Genomic DNA, 12,325 nt, shown 5'->3' with positions numbered 1-12,325 from the left:
TAGCTTAAAGGCCACCAGTGGCATACAAGAAGAAACTGAAGTATCTGGCATCAGCAAAAGTGCCAGGGGACAGATCTCTCCCAGACAAAACTCCAGAGGCCAGGAAGTAGCCATTGTCTCTTTTCTGAGTCCTCCCCAACACAGAGTCACAGAGCAAGGATACCATATCTGAGATTCCATCAACCTGGTTCACACAGGTTGCCCCATCCAAGTGATTACCTAAGGTTCTGCCCCATCCAACTTATGGGTGTGCTTTGCTATATTAGGCCATGCTACTAAGAAAGGGAGTTGAAATAGCTCTACCTAATACATAGAAACAAACACAAAGATGCTGAAAAATGAAGAGACAAAGAAATATGACTCAAAGGAAAGAACAGAACAAAACTCCAGAAAAATAACTAAACAAAATGGATACAAGCAATCTATCAGATGCAGAGTTCAAAACACTGGTTATTAGAATGCCCAAGGAGCTCATTGGGTACTTCAATAGCATAAAAAAGACCCAGGCCGAAATAAAGTTTACCCTAAGCAAAATAAAGAAAAATGTACAGAGAATCAAAAGTAGAGTGTATGAAGCAGAGAATCAAATCAATGAATTGGATCACAAGGAAGAAAAATATTCAATCAGAACAGCAAGAAGAAAAAATAATTTTTTAAAAAGGAGGCTAGGGTAAGGAACCTCTGGGACAACTTCAAAAGTACTGACATTCGAATCATAAGGGTGAAAGAAGGAGAAGAGAAAGAGCAAGAAATTGAAAACTTATTTGAAAAAAATAATGAAAGAAAACTTCCCTAATTCAGTGAAGGAAATAGACATACAAATCCAGGAAGCACAGAGAATCCCAAACAAGTTGGATACAAAAAGGCCCACTCCAAAACACATCATAATTAAAATGGCAAAGGTTAAAGATAAAAAGAAATTTAAAAGCAGCAAAAGACCCAAGGAAGAACACACCAAGGCACATCATAATTACATTACTCAAAATTAAAGAGGAGAGAATATTAAAAGTAGCAAGAAAAAAGGAGACAGTTGCCTTCAAAGTAGTTCACATAAGATTGTCAGCTGATTTCTCAAAAGAAATCTTGCAGGCAAGAAGGGGCTGGAAAGAAGTATTCCAAATCATGAAAAGCAAGGACCTGCATCCAAGATTACTCTATCCATCAAAGCTATCATTTAGAATGGGAGGGCAGATAAAGTACTTCCCAGGTAAGGTCAAGTTAGAAGAGTCCATCATCACCAAGCCCTTATTATATGAAATGTTAAAGGGACTTATCTAAGAAATAGAAGATCAAAAACTATGAACAGTAAAAAAAAACAACAAACTCACAACTATCAACAACTCAACCTAAAAAAAAAAAACTAAGCAAACAACAAGAACAGAAACAGAATCACAGAAATGGAGATAACATGGAGGGTTAACAGTGGGGAGGGGGAGAATGGAGGAAAATGTACAGGGAAAAAGAAGCATAATTGGTAGCCATAAAATAGACAGGAGAAGGTTAAGAATAGTATAGGAAATAGAGAAGCCAAAAGACTTATATGTACAATGCATGGACATAACTAAGGGACAGAGGGGTAATGCTGGAGGGTGAGGGGGTGCAGGGCAGAGGGGGGAGAAAGGGGAGAAAAAATTGGGACAACTGTAATAGCATAATCAATAAAATATACTGAAAAATACAAAAATAAAAGTTGACTATGAAAAGTAAGAATGAATATTGTACCCTTAGAGCATGCACTACAAAGTAATAAAAAGAGCCCATTAAAGACATAAAATGGAATTCTAAAAGATATTTTTTAACCCAATAAAGACAGAAAAAGAGAAACAGAGCAAGATGAGATGGTACAAATAGATGATAAACACAGTTATGTAAATAATTACATTAGTTATGCATGTGCTCCATGAAAAGGCAAAGATTTCAAACTGGATTAAAAAGTATTGTAAGACGCAGTTTTATGTTATCTTAATATATACACTTTAAGTATAATGAGCAAATAAATACACAGATATAAGTTGAAACAAATGAGAGGAAAAAATCTATTGCAACCATCAGACAAAATAGACATTGACAAAAATATGATAAATAGCTTTACAAAGATGTTTGCCATGTTAATAAAATAGTGAATTTAAAAAAAGAGAGACATTTTTAAATGGTAAATGTGCCACTTCATTAAAAAAACTATAAAAATTCTAATTAAATGCACCTAATGGCAGAACTTTGAAATACATGAACCAAAAATTGTCAGAACTAAAGGGAGAAATAGACAAATCCATAATGATAATTGGAGATTTTAACACCCCTCTGTCAGTAATTGATAGACCAATAGAACAACTACAGTAAAAAGTAAGGATATAAAAACTCTAAAAAACACTGTCAACCAAATTGAGCAAATTAATATTTATAGAACATTTCACCCAACAACTCAGGAATACAATTTCCTTTGAAATGCACATGAGATAACCAAGTTAGATCATAAGCTGGGTTGTAAAAGAAATATAAAACTGTCAAGAAAATAAAGTCATGCGGAGTATTTCTCTGACCACAACAGTATTAAAGTAGAAATAATATTCAGAAAACCTCAAACTATTTGTAAGATAAGTTTTACACATTTAATAATTCATCAGACAAAAAATAAACCACTATGAAAATTTTTTCATATTTCAAAGAGTATTGATGAAAGTACAATACATAAAAATTTGTATCATGCAACTAAGGCAGTATGTGGAAGAAACATTGATTTGCACTTCTGCCTAAAGTAAAATATTTAAAATAAATCATCTCAGCTCTTATTTTTAAAAGTTGGGAAAATGGGACATAGTAGGCTTAAAATGGGAAAAAATAAAGGTAAAACAGAAATCAATGAAATAGAAGATAAAAAACACAACTAAAAAACTTAAATGTCTGTTCTTTGAAAAGAGTAAAACATTTTATAAAATCCTAGCAAATTGACCAAGAAAAAAAGACAGAAAAAAACAAATTACTAGTGTCCAGAATGAAAGAGGGATAGCCTTTGAAAGGAAAATCAAAGAGATTTTTAAAACAATTATATGCCAATAAATTCAACATAGATGAAATGAATACACTTTTCCAGAGGAGCACTTTCCAGAAACTGACACAGAGAGAAATTTTAAATATAACTGAATAGCGCTATATATATAATAGGAGAAATAATTTGAATTAAAATTTTACACATGCATAGAGAAAACAGAACCAAAAACAAAAACTTTGAGTTCCAGATGGATTAGTGAATTCTACTAAACATTTCTGAAGAAATAATGCCAAACATACACAAATTTTTTTTTACAAAAGAGAAGAGAAGAAAAGAAGTATTTTGCAACTCATTTTATTGGGCCACAGTTACCCTGATTACAAATTTCACAAGGATATTATCAGGAAAAAAACTTAAAGCAAATAAAATTACAGGTAAAATTCATTCATTAATATATGTACATCCTCAACTAAATACTAATAAATCAAACCAGCAATATATAAAATTGATGATTTAATTTTAATTGATATAAATGGATCATATATTCCATAATCAATGGCATATATATTAGGAATGCAAATTTGATTTAGTAATCAAAAATCAATCAGCATAATTCATCATATTAATGTGATAAAAGGGGAAATTATATGATGATAAATGCAAAAAAGGCATTTGACAAAATTTAATATGATAAAATTCTCATCAAACAAAAAATAAAAGTTTTTTCTTCACTCTGATAAAGAGTGTCTACTAAAAACATATGGTAATCATTAAATTTAATGGCAAAATATTCTGGTGTATGGCGTAAGTTGGTGGTCTATTTTCTTTTCTTTTTTTTTTTTTTTTTGCATGTACCAGTTCAACTTTCCTTATACCATTTATTGAAAAGACTGTCTTTACTCAATTGCATGCTATGGGCTCCCCTGTCATGGGTTTATTTCTGGGCTCTCTGTTCTGTTTCATTGATCTGTGTGTCTGTTCATATGCCAATACCAGGCTGTTTTGCTTACAATAGCCTTATAGTATAGCTTGGTTTCAGGATTGCTGAGGCTATTTGGAGTCTTTTTTGGTTCCATATGAATTTTTGGAATATTTGTTCTAGTTCTGTGAAATGTGCCACTGATATTTTAACAAGAATTGCACTGAATCTAAAGATAGCTTTGGGTAGTATGGACATTTAATGATGGTAATTTTCCAATCCATGAACACCGTATATGCTTCCATTTGTTTATATCTTCCTCAATTTCTTCAGTGTCCTGTAGTTTTCTGAATACAGGTCTTTTACCTCCTTGGTTAAATCTATTCCTCGGTACCTTATTTTTGTTGTTGTTGTTGCAATAGTAAATGGGATTGTTTTCTTAGTTTCTCTTTCTGATAGTTCATTACTGGTGCATAAAAATGCTATTGAATTCTGAGTATTGATTGTTGTATCCTGCTACTTTGCTGAATTAATTTATTAGGTCTAGTCATTTTTTAGTGAAGTCTATAGGGTTTTCTATGTACAATATCACGTCCGTGAATAATGACCGTTTTACCTCCTCCTTCCAAATTTGGATGCCTTTTTTTTCTTCTTTTGTGATCACTGTGGCTAGGACTTCCAGTACCGTGTTGACTAAGAGTGGTAAAAGTGGGCCTCTCTATCTTGTTCCCATCTTAACGAGAACGCTTGTAGTTTTTGTCCATTGAGTATGATGCTGGTGATGGGTTTGTCATAATACCCTTCATTACATTGAGTTTGTTTCCCACTATTTCCATTTTGTTGAGAGTTTTTATCATAAATGGGTGCTGGATTTTATCAAATGCTTTCTCTGCATCCATTGACAAAATCATGTGGTTTTTATCATTCATTTTGTTGATGTGGCATGTCACATTGGTTGATTTGTGGATATTGTACCCACCTAGCCTCCTCAGGATAAATCCATTTAATCATTGTATATGATCTTTTTCATGTGTCTGATAATTCAATTATTTTATTGTAACCAAAAATTATGGATTCATCTGATACATTGAATAATTCCATAACATACTGATAATTGTCTTTTGCAAACATGTCTAAGAAATTTTAAAATGAATCATCTTATTCTAAATATAATCAAACTTCCATGAATTGCTATTATTTATGAAAAATAAAGTATAAAGAAATAAGTAATTTGATATGGCAAGGAAATAATCAGCCAAATCCAAAAATTAGAATATTTCATAAGACAAATGTTCTTATTTCTACTAGATAAATATACTTTTAAAAGGGAGGAGGACCTGTTATAGATGAAAAGAAACTTAAGAGGTATATCAACAAAATAAAGTGTACTTACTTAGGCCTTGTTCGTATCTCTTACCGAACAAACCAACTATAAAAAAGACATTTTTTAATCAGTTAAAGAAATTTCAGTATGGACTAGGTATTAGATGATAATAAAATTCTATTAATTTTGTTAGTTGTGATAATGGTATTGTGGTTACATTAAAAAATATTTTTCATCTGTTAGCAATATATAGTGAAATATTTAGAGTGGAATAACATGAGGCCTGAGATTGTTTTTAAAAAATTTTAGGAAAAATAAAAATGTGAGTGAGGGAGATAAATGGAACCAAGTTAATAATTATTGACTCTGGGTGATAGGAACATATGGATGCATTGTACTGGTTCATTTTATTTGGTGTATGTTGGTAACTTTTAATTTTAAATTTTTAAATTAATTATTATATATAAACAAAGGTTATTTTTATGTTTCAATGAAAGGTATAGGTGGCTATCACTCAACTTCTTACTATTCATAAGTTTCCAAATTACATATAAATTACTTATTGTTTCTAAACTTTTATGTTACATTGATCTTTTTAAGTCATTAAACATTTAACACTAATGAGTTAATTAAAGAAAATACCATATTTAACAAAACTAAGCTCTTTTTATTCTTTTTTATAGTACATCATTAAATGAATGGTATATATTTTTAATATATTTTACTTATTTATCTGTTCTTTGAAGAGATTAATATATTTTATAAAATTCTAACAAGATTGGCCAAGAAAAAAGACAGAGGAAATACAAATAGTAATGTCCAGAAATAAGATATATATAGATATAGATATATAGAGATATATATAGATATACACCCCTTATAGCCAGGTACCATTCCTTTTATTTCCCCAAAGCTGAAACAACAAACTCAATGTCTATGAAGCCTTATGAATTCTTTCCCCAAAAGTTTTCTGATTCCTCAAATGTGTAAGGTGAATGAAATCAATTTTTGGTAATACCAACTTCTAAACTCTAGTGTACATTCTCAAAGTTATTACTGAAAAGGTGCAAAAGCAAAAGTGGAGATAGACTGTCTTTTCACATTACAATGACAAGCTAAACTTGACACATTGATGATATCTTTACCTTTTATTCAACAAGGTACAGACTCCCACCTCTCTTCTAATCTTTCATTATTATCTCAAAGGACCTCTTTCCCAAGATTTTGGTTTTTGGTTTTTTGGGGTATTTTTACTTTTTGAAAACACTCTGAATTGTTTTTCATATTAAAATATGTGGTGGCTGATAGCTTCTGTGGTAGTGTTAGTCACAAGTTGATTATGTGCTTCCATTATTAAGGGAAGTTAATTACAGGTCAAGTAATTTCCCTAAAAGGAGTTAATTTTAGGAAGAAATCAGTCACCAGTTGTGGCCCCAGTAATTGGGCACAAATCTCTGGATCAATTTTTTGGATTATATTGAGTAGGTTCCAAAAAGGATACAAGATAAATGCTGATTAAAAATATATTGGTATAAAAGTGATGCTAGCCTGATTTGGGCTCTGCTTCTAATAAGCTGTGTGATCTGTGATAAACTATGTCTCTGACTTTAGTTGTATCCAGACTCTGACAAGACTCAGATAAATGTGTTATAAATATAATCAAAAAGAAAGCCAGTCCTCAAGGTTAGATGCTGCTTTGGTTGGTACAGTACAGACACACACTCACTCACTCAACACCCTAATAGCACTCAAGATTCAGTTTAATTGCCAACTAACTATTCCTGATCCCCGATTCCCCACTTACCCATATTCCTTCTCTGTATTCCCAGGGGATTTCATCTGCATAACTTTTAGGAATCTATTATCTTTGGGTTACATTTCTGCCTTTGGGAATATTGTGAGTCATTGTACAAAAATCTTTATTCTTAGAAGCCAGAAAACCTAGTTTCCTCAAGCTAGGCCAAGAATCCAAAGTCCCTAAACCTATTTCCTCATTTGTTATAATAAAATCAATGGTAACCTATCCTGTAGTGTTACTCTGAGGGTTAAGAGACAGCCCTGATTTTAGAACAGTGTCCAGCACATAGTAACATCTCCATAAATATTAGCAATATGAATTGTTGCATAGTTATTTTCACATATCTCTGTTTCCCACACTTCCTTGTAAGTTCCTCAAGAATAAAAACTGTTCCCACTTAGTTCTTTGCATATACTAACACCTTAAAAATAGTTCAGGAAGGAAAATGAAAGAAAGGAAAAAGACATTTTAAGTGGATAGGAAACAATGAATAGCATCTCAAGTGCACTGTGTTCATTTAAGACAGAAATCAAGGAAATATATATTGTATGATTAGGTTCTCTTCACAGAGAATGCAACCCAGTATAAGATTTCAGAAGAAGGACATGTGTTGTAGAAGTAATTTTAAATATATGAACTGTATTTGTTTAAAAAAGTAACAGTAGTTTCTCCTAGCTTTACTGCATTTCATTTGCCACACCACATCCAATAAGTAATTTGGTGTGAAACAAACTAAAATCCCACAGGTACACTGAATGCTTCACTCTTCAGCAGTGGGTACCACCATTGCTGGCCTCCCTGAGCACGAAGGCCATAGAGAACGAATCTAAAATAAAAGGGCAAGTAAGGAAGCACAAGTAGAAAGATTTGAAGGAGATGACAGGTTAGGGGTCTGGGTGATATTGAAAGATAAGAAGCTTAAATCTACCTGGATGGCAATAAAATATTCCTTGTGTCAACTTCACCTTAAAAAAACCCAAATAGTATCTATTTTTTTCATTCACAACAGTATTTGTCTGGCTGAAGAGCTATAGTTACATTTATAAGCAGAACAGAAAGAGCAGAGTAAATCCTATTGCAGTGGGAAAATACTAACATTTGATGCCATTCCAGAGCTCCATGATGGCACATGCATGAGAACTCTCCAAGTGCTCTGAGCTACAGCATCAGCTAAAACAGCAAAAGCTACCATCTCAAATGTGTGAAGGTAGATAAGGTTTGCTTGACTCCTTGGCCCAAACTGGAATCCATATTCCAAGTCTAGTTCACCTCCAAGAACACAAATAATCATTCCCACATAAAATAAAATGGGAAAAGATCCTGAATGATAAATAATGATGTATACATTTCAATCAGGCAAAAGACAAGAGAGAAATAAGTTAAGACTTAGTCCTGCCAAAGCAATCTAAATTGGCATATTGCTGCCTCATAGTTATCCAATTTATTCACACTTTCATGATTTGATTGCAAAAATAAAACTTTTTATTCTGAGTAATAATCTTACAATTATTTAATTTTCGTATTTCCCTTTTATTCACTATTACAAATGATTCTTTCTCGGTGTGTCTGAAAGAGACTTTGTAGCCTGCCCTTATCTGATGGTGCAGGAGTTTATACTTATGACCTAAATCTTGACTAATAGATGCAGAATAATGAAGCCATCTCTAAAAAGTTCAACTTTCTATAAATCAGTAGATTTCAACAGAATATAGGGCCTCAGGTGCCATTTCATGGATTGAAACTGATGTTTATCACACAATCTAGGTTTATACAGTTTATTTATATACACTCTACTGATCCTAATTCAATATAATTTTATCCTTTTAACAACTTAAATGTCATTTAATGTGTATACCTTTGTAAAACTTTTTATTTAATACATTTATACTTCAGAAAAAAATAATGTGCAAAGGGAAGAGTTCTTGTTTTTGATTTAGAAAAATAGTATTAGAATGCTTAAGATATATTTTAAATCTAAATCCCTTTCTGGTTAAGCCCCGATCCCAGAAGGAAATGTCTGTCCCCAAGACAGCAGCCCCGTGAGCACCCCCACCACTCCCAGTCAAGTATAGTCTAGGGTGAGCAGGGAATAGTTCGAGTCAAGGACCATTTACTAACTGACCACTGCATGCTGTCACACATAGTGCTTAATTCTAAGCAAATCAGAAAGACATAAAGCCTTCTTAGTTAGTCTTTCAGGCTTTGAAGGGACAATTTTGTTTGTATTAAGTTCACTAATAAATCAGAGAATGTAGAGCTACACTAGTGTCCTCTAACTTGGCTGTGGCAATATCCATTGAATAAACCTGGAAAGATGCAGCTTTCCCCCACAGGGTAGCAGGATAGCACCAGAAGGAAACCAAGGACAGCTTTCAGTTTAGGAAAAGTTTCTTGAATGACTTAATGGATGGTTTTCTCCTCTCCATTTGTTTTCACTTTATTGAACTCCTGAAAACCTTAAATGTCTTATCCTCTCAGTCACGTTGTTTTTCTCTTTGCATTTTGGTTGCATTTTCTGGCCAATTTCCTCACATTATGTTTTTTGATACCTCCTGCTATTTTACTTTGCAAGACTTCTTTTTGTCTCTGATGTGCCTTTGCATAGCAACCTGTTATTTACTTCCAGAACACTGTATTTTGCATTTGTAAGGAGATGAATGATCAATTTTTGAATTTTCATACTCTAGCCTAGTCCTCTTTCCCCCAGATTGCATTTTTTAGTTTGTTAATTTGTTCTGCAGCTTTCACATTTAGGTTTTCCTCAAATGTCTGGTGACCCTTGATTTCCCACTCATAGGTAAGCATAAGGGTGCCAGAAATTGATATGAGCATCTGAGCTCCAGGACAGAGCCTGTAAAGGTGACAGTGGTTTCACCGTACAGACCTGGCTGAGTTGTTTTATCAAGTAAAAGTGAGGTCACTATCTTTAGTTCTTCTTAATCTCTTGAGAGTCCCAGAAAAGAACCCTCTGATCCCCTGACCAGAGGGTGCAATATGGCCACTAGAATTCTAGAAACCACGTGGAATCAAGGGTCGGAAATGGAGATGTCTTATTTAGGAGGAAATATTTACTTAGGGTTTTTAGTCAGCACCTTTGGACTCTTTTGAAACAGACTTTCATACCACCTTGTTTTTAGCCCTACCTTCACTTTTAGGGTAACATATGGTCCTGAATTCTTGAGTCTTTTCAGGTTTCTGTGGTGTAAATCAGGATATTTATCAGTTTTCCTGACTACTGGCTCACAGTCAGTTTAACAAGCTTTGCTAAATCAGTCACTCCTCACATACCTGCTTTACAAGTTCAAAAGTGTGAGGCTACTGGCCTGCTCCAATTCTTCAGCCTTGAGAGCTTGTCTGTGGATGTCAATGGAGCAGTACTGGTCCCGGGGGTATATTGGAAATCTGTTGAACTGGTGCATTTGTTTTTGATTATTACAATGACTCAGGGACACTAATGCTGTTCCATAGGCACAGGACAATTTCATTTTTGTCATTCTATAAATATTTTGCTTACAAAGTCATATCACAGTTCACTCTCAGACTAAGACTCCTGGCACTAGAGGATACATTTCTGAGACACAGACTGAATTCTGCAGAAATGCCTCCAGTGAATTTTTTTTAACATTTTAAAGGGAATGTTGCTTTCTTATTTTGCTTAGTTCTGATCACACACAAAAAATTTCTTTTCCAGTGTCTATTAATCCTCTCAAAAATGCAAATTAGTTATGTTGATTTTATTAACAGTACTTTGAAAAATTAAGCAAGCTGAGTTTGCAGAAATGCTAGCTGTTTTTGTTTCACTTTACATTTTTAATTGCATAATTTGTGAGAATGCATAATTAGGCCTTGAGTCTAATTCATGATAAATACAACTAATTCAAATATTTAAAAATAATTAATGACAGCCTCAAGAAAGAGCAAGAATAATGAAATCTACAAAACAGTTCAGCAAACTTCAATTTATTGTCTTATTTGATTTGACCAACTCTAAAACAAGACTCTCCACTAACATGTTCAAAACTGAAAAAGGGAAGAAAAGAGGAACAAAGTTACATTTTTTCAAAACATAAAATAAAATAAAAACTATGAGGTGTAAGTGGCTATTCCTTAAAAGGGACTCAATACACTGGTAAAAGATTAATTCTTTTCCTCTGCCTTCCTCACAAACTTTAAAAGCCACAAAATGGAGAAATGAGGAATTCTGATACAAATAAGAATTCTCTTTCAATACCTGGAAGTTTATATTTCTATCTCACATAGATATTTATGTTAATGCACATCTTATTTCCCCTGTGATTTGCATAGTCTTGCATTATTCTATATCAGTAAGAGACTTCCAGGAAAGGACTAAAATAATGTCACGTTTAGTGATTTATCTTCAAAGCTTCACATATGAAGCTTTGACACTGTCAAAACTAATTAACCCATTGTTTCCTACAAAGGCAGGGTGCATGCGCATTGGTCATATTGCACTAGCAACCTGCCAGACAATCTGGGTTAATGATCTATATAGTACTCAACTGACCTACTGTAGTTAATAATTGCATATATACTATGAAATTTCATGTATAATATTTCTTATATAACTTAGAACCAATAGATAATATTTTACAGAAAATTGTTTTTCCACTATATCACCATAAGTAAACTAAAAATTTAAACTGTTCAGAGCAATCCTGTTCACTAAAGAGTTAACATATGGTATTTCTACCATGGCCACATCCTAGGAGTAAATGAATTGTTATAATAATTTTATTTCTACAGCTATTTGTATAGAACCTTCCTCATTGGAGCCATTGGAATATATTTTTGTTTGTTTTTGAGGTTAGCGTACTGTACATATAAGTAACATTGCCACTTCATACTTAATAACACAATTCATTTTATATTTTGAAACAGAATTTCAGTGCTCAGATTGTTTGTGGGCAAAATAGTCTGCCCAAAAGTCCATTCTTTCTGTGCCTTTAAATTACTCTTCTGGTAATTTCCCAGATGTTTACAGCTTGCCACAGCTTGTTGAATATAGGCTAGTAAAAGTCTCCTTATCCTCACTAACCCAAATCATTCATACAATAAATTTTGTAGAATGTCACAGACTTCTTTTCCAAGAAGGGTTTTCAGAATACCTCAGCAAATATAGCCAGAGATCTATACATATCAAGTATTTGATCTCTAAAAAACAGAAAAGAAAAATATATCAGATATGTCCCAAGCACAAAGTATTCTACTACTACTTTTAATATATATATATAATTACTATTTTAGTATATATAGTATTTAGTGTATGTATATTTT

This window comes from Phyllostomus hastatus, unplaced genomic scaffold (assembly GCF_019186645.2).
Source record: "Phyllostomus hastatus isolate PE091 unplaced genomic scaffold, TTU_PhHast_1.1 phas_scaffold_501, whole genome shotgun sequence".
Classification (NCBI taxonomy): domain Eukaryota; kingdom Metazoa; phylum Chordata; class Mammalia; order Chiroptera; family Phyllostomidae; genus Phyllostomus; species Phyllostomus hastatus.
This window is presented reverse-complemented; position numbering follows the sequence as displayed.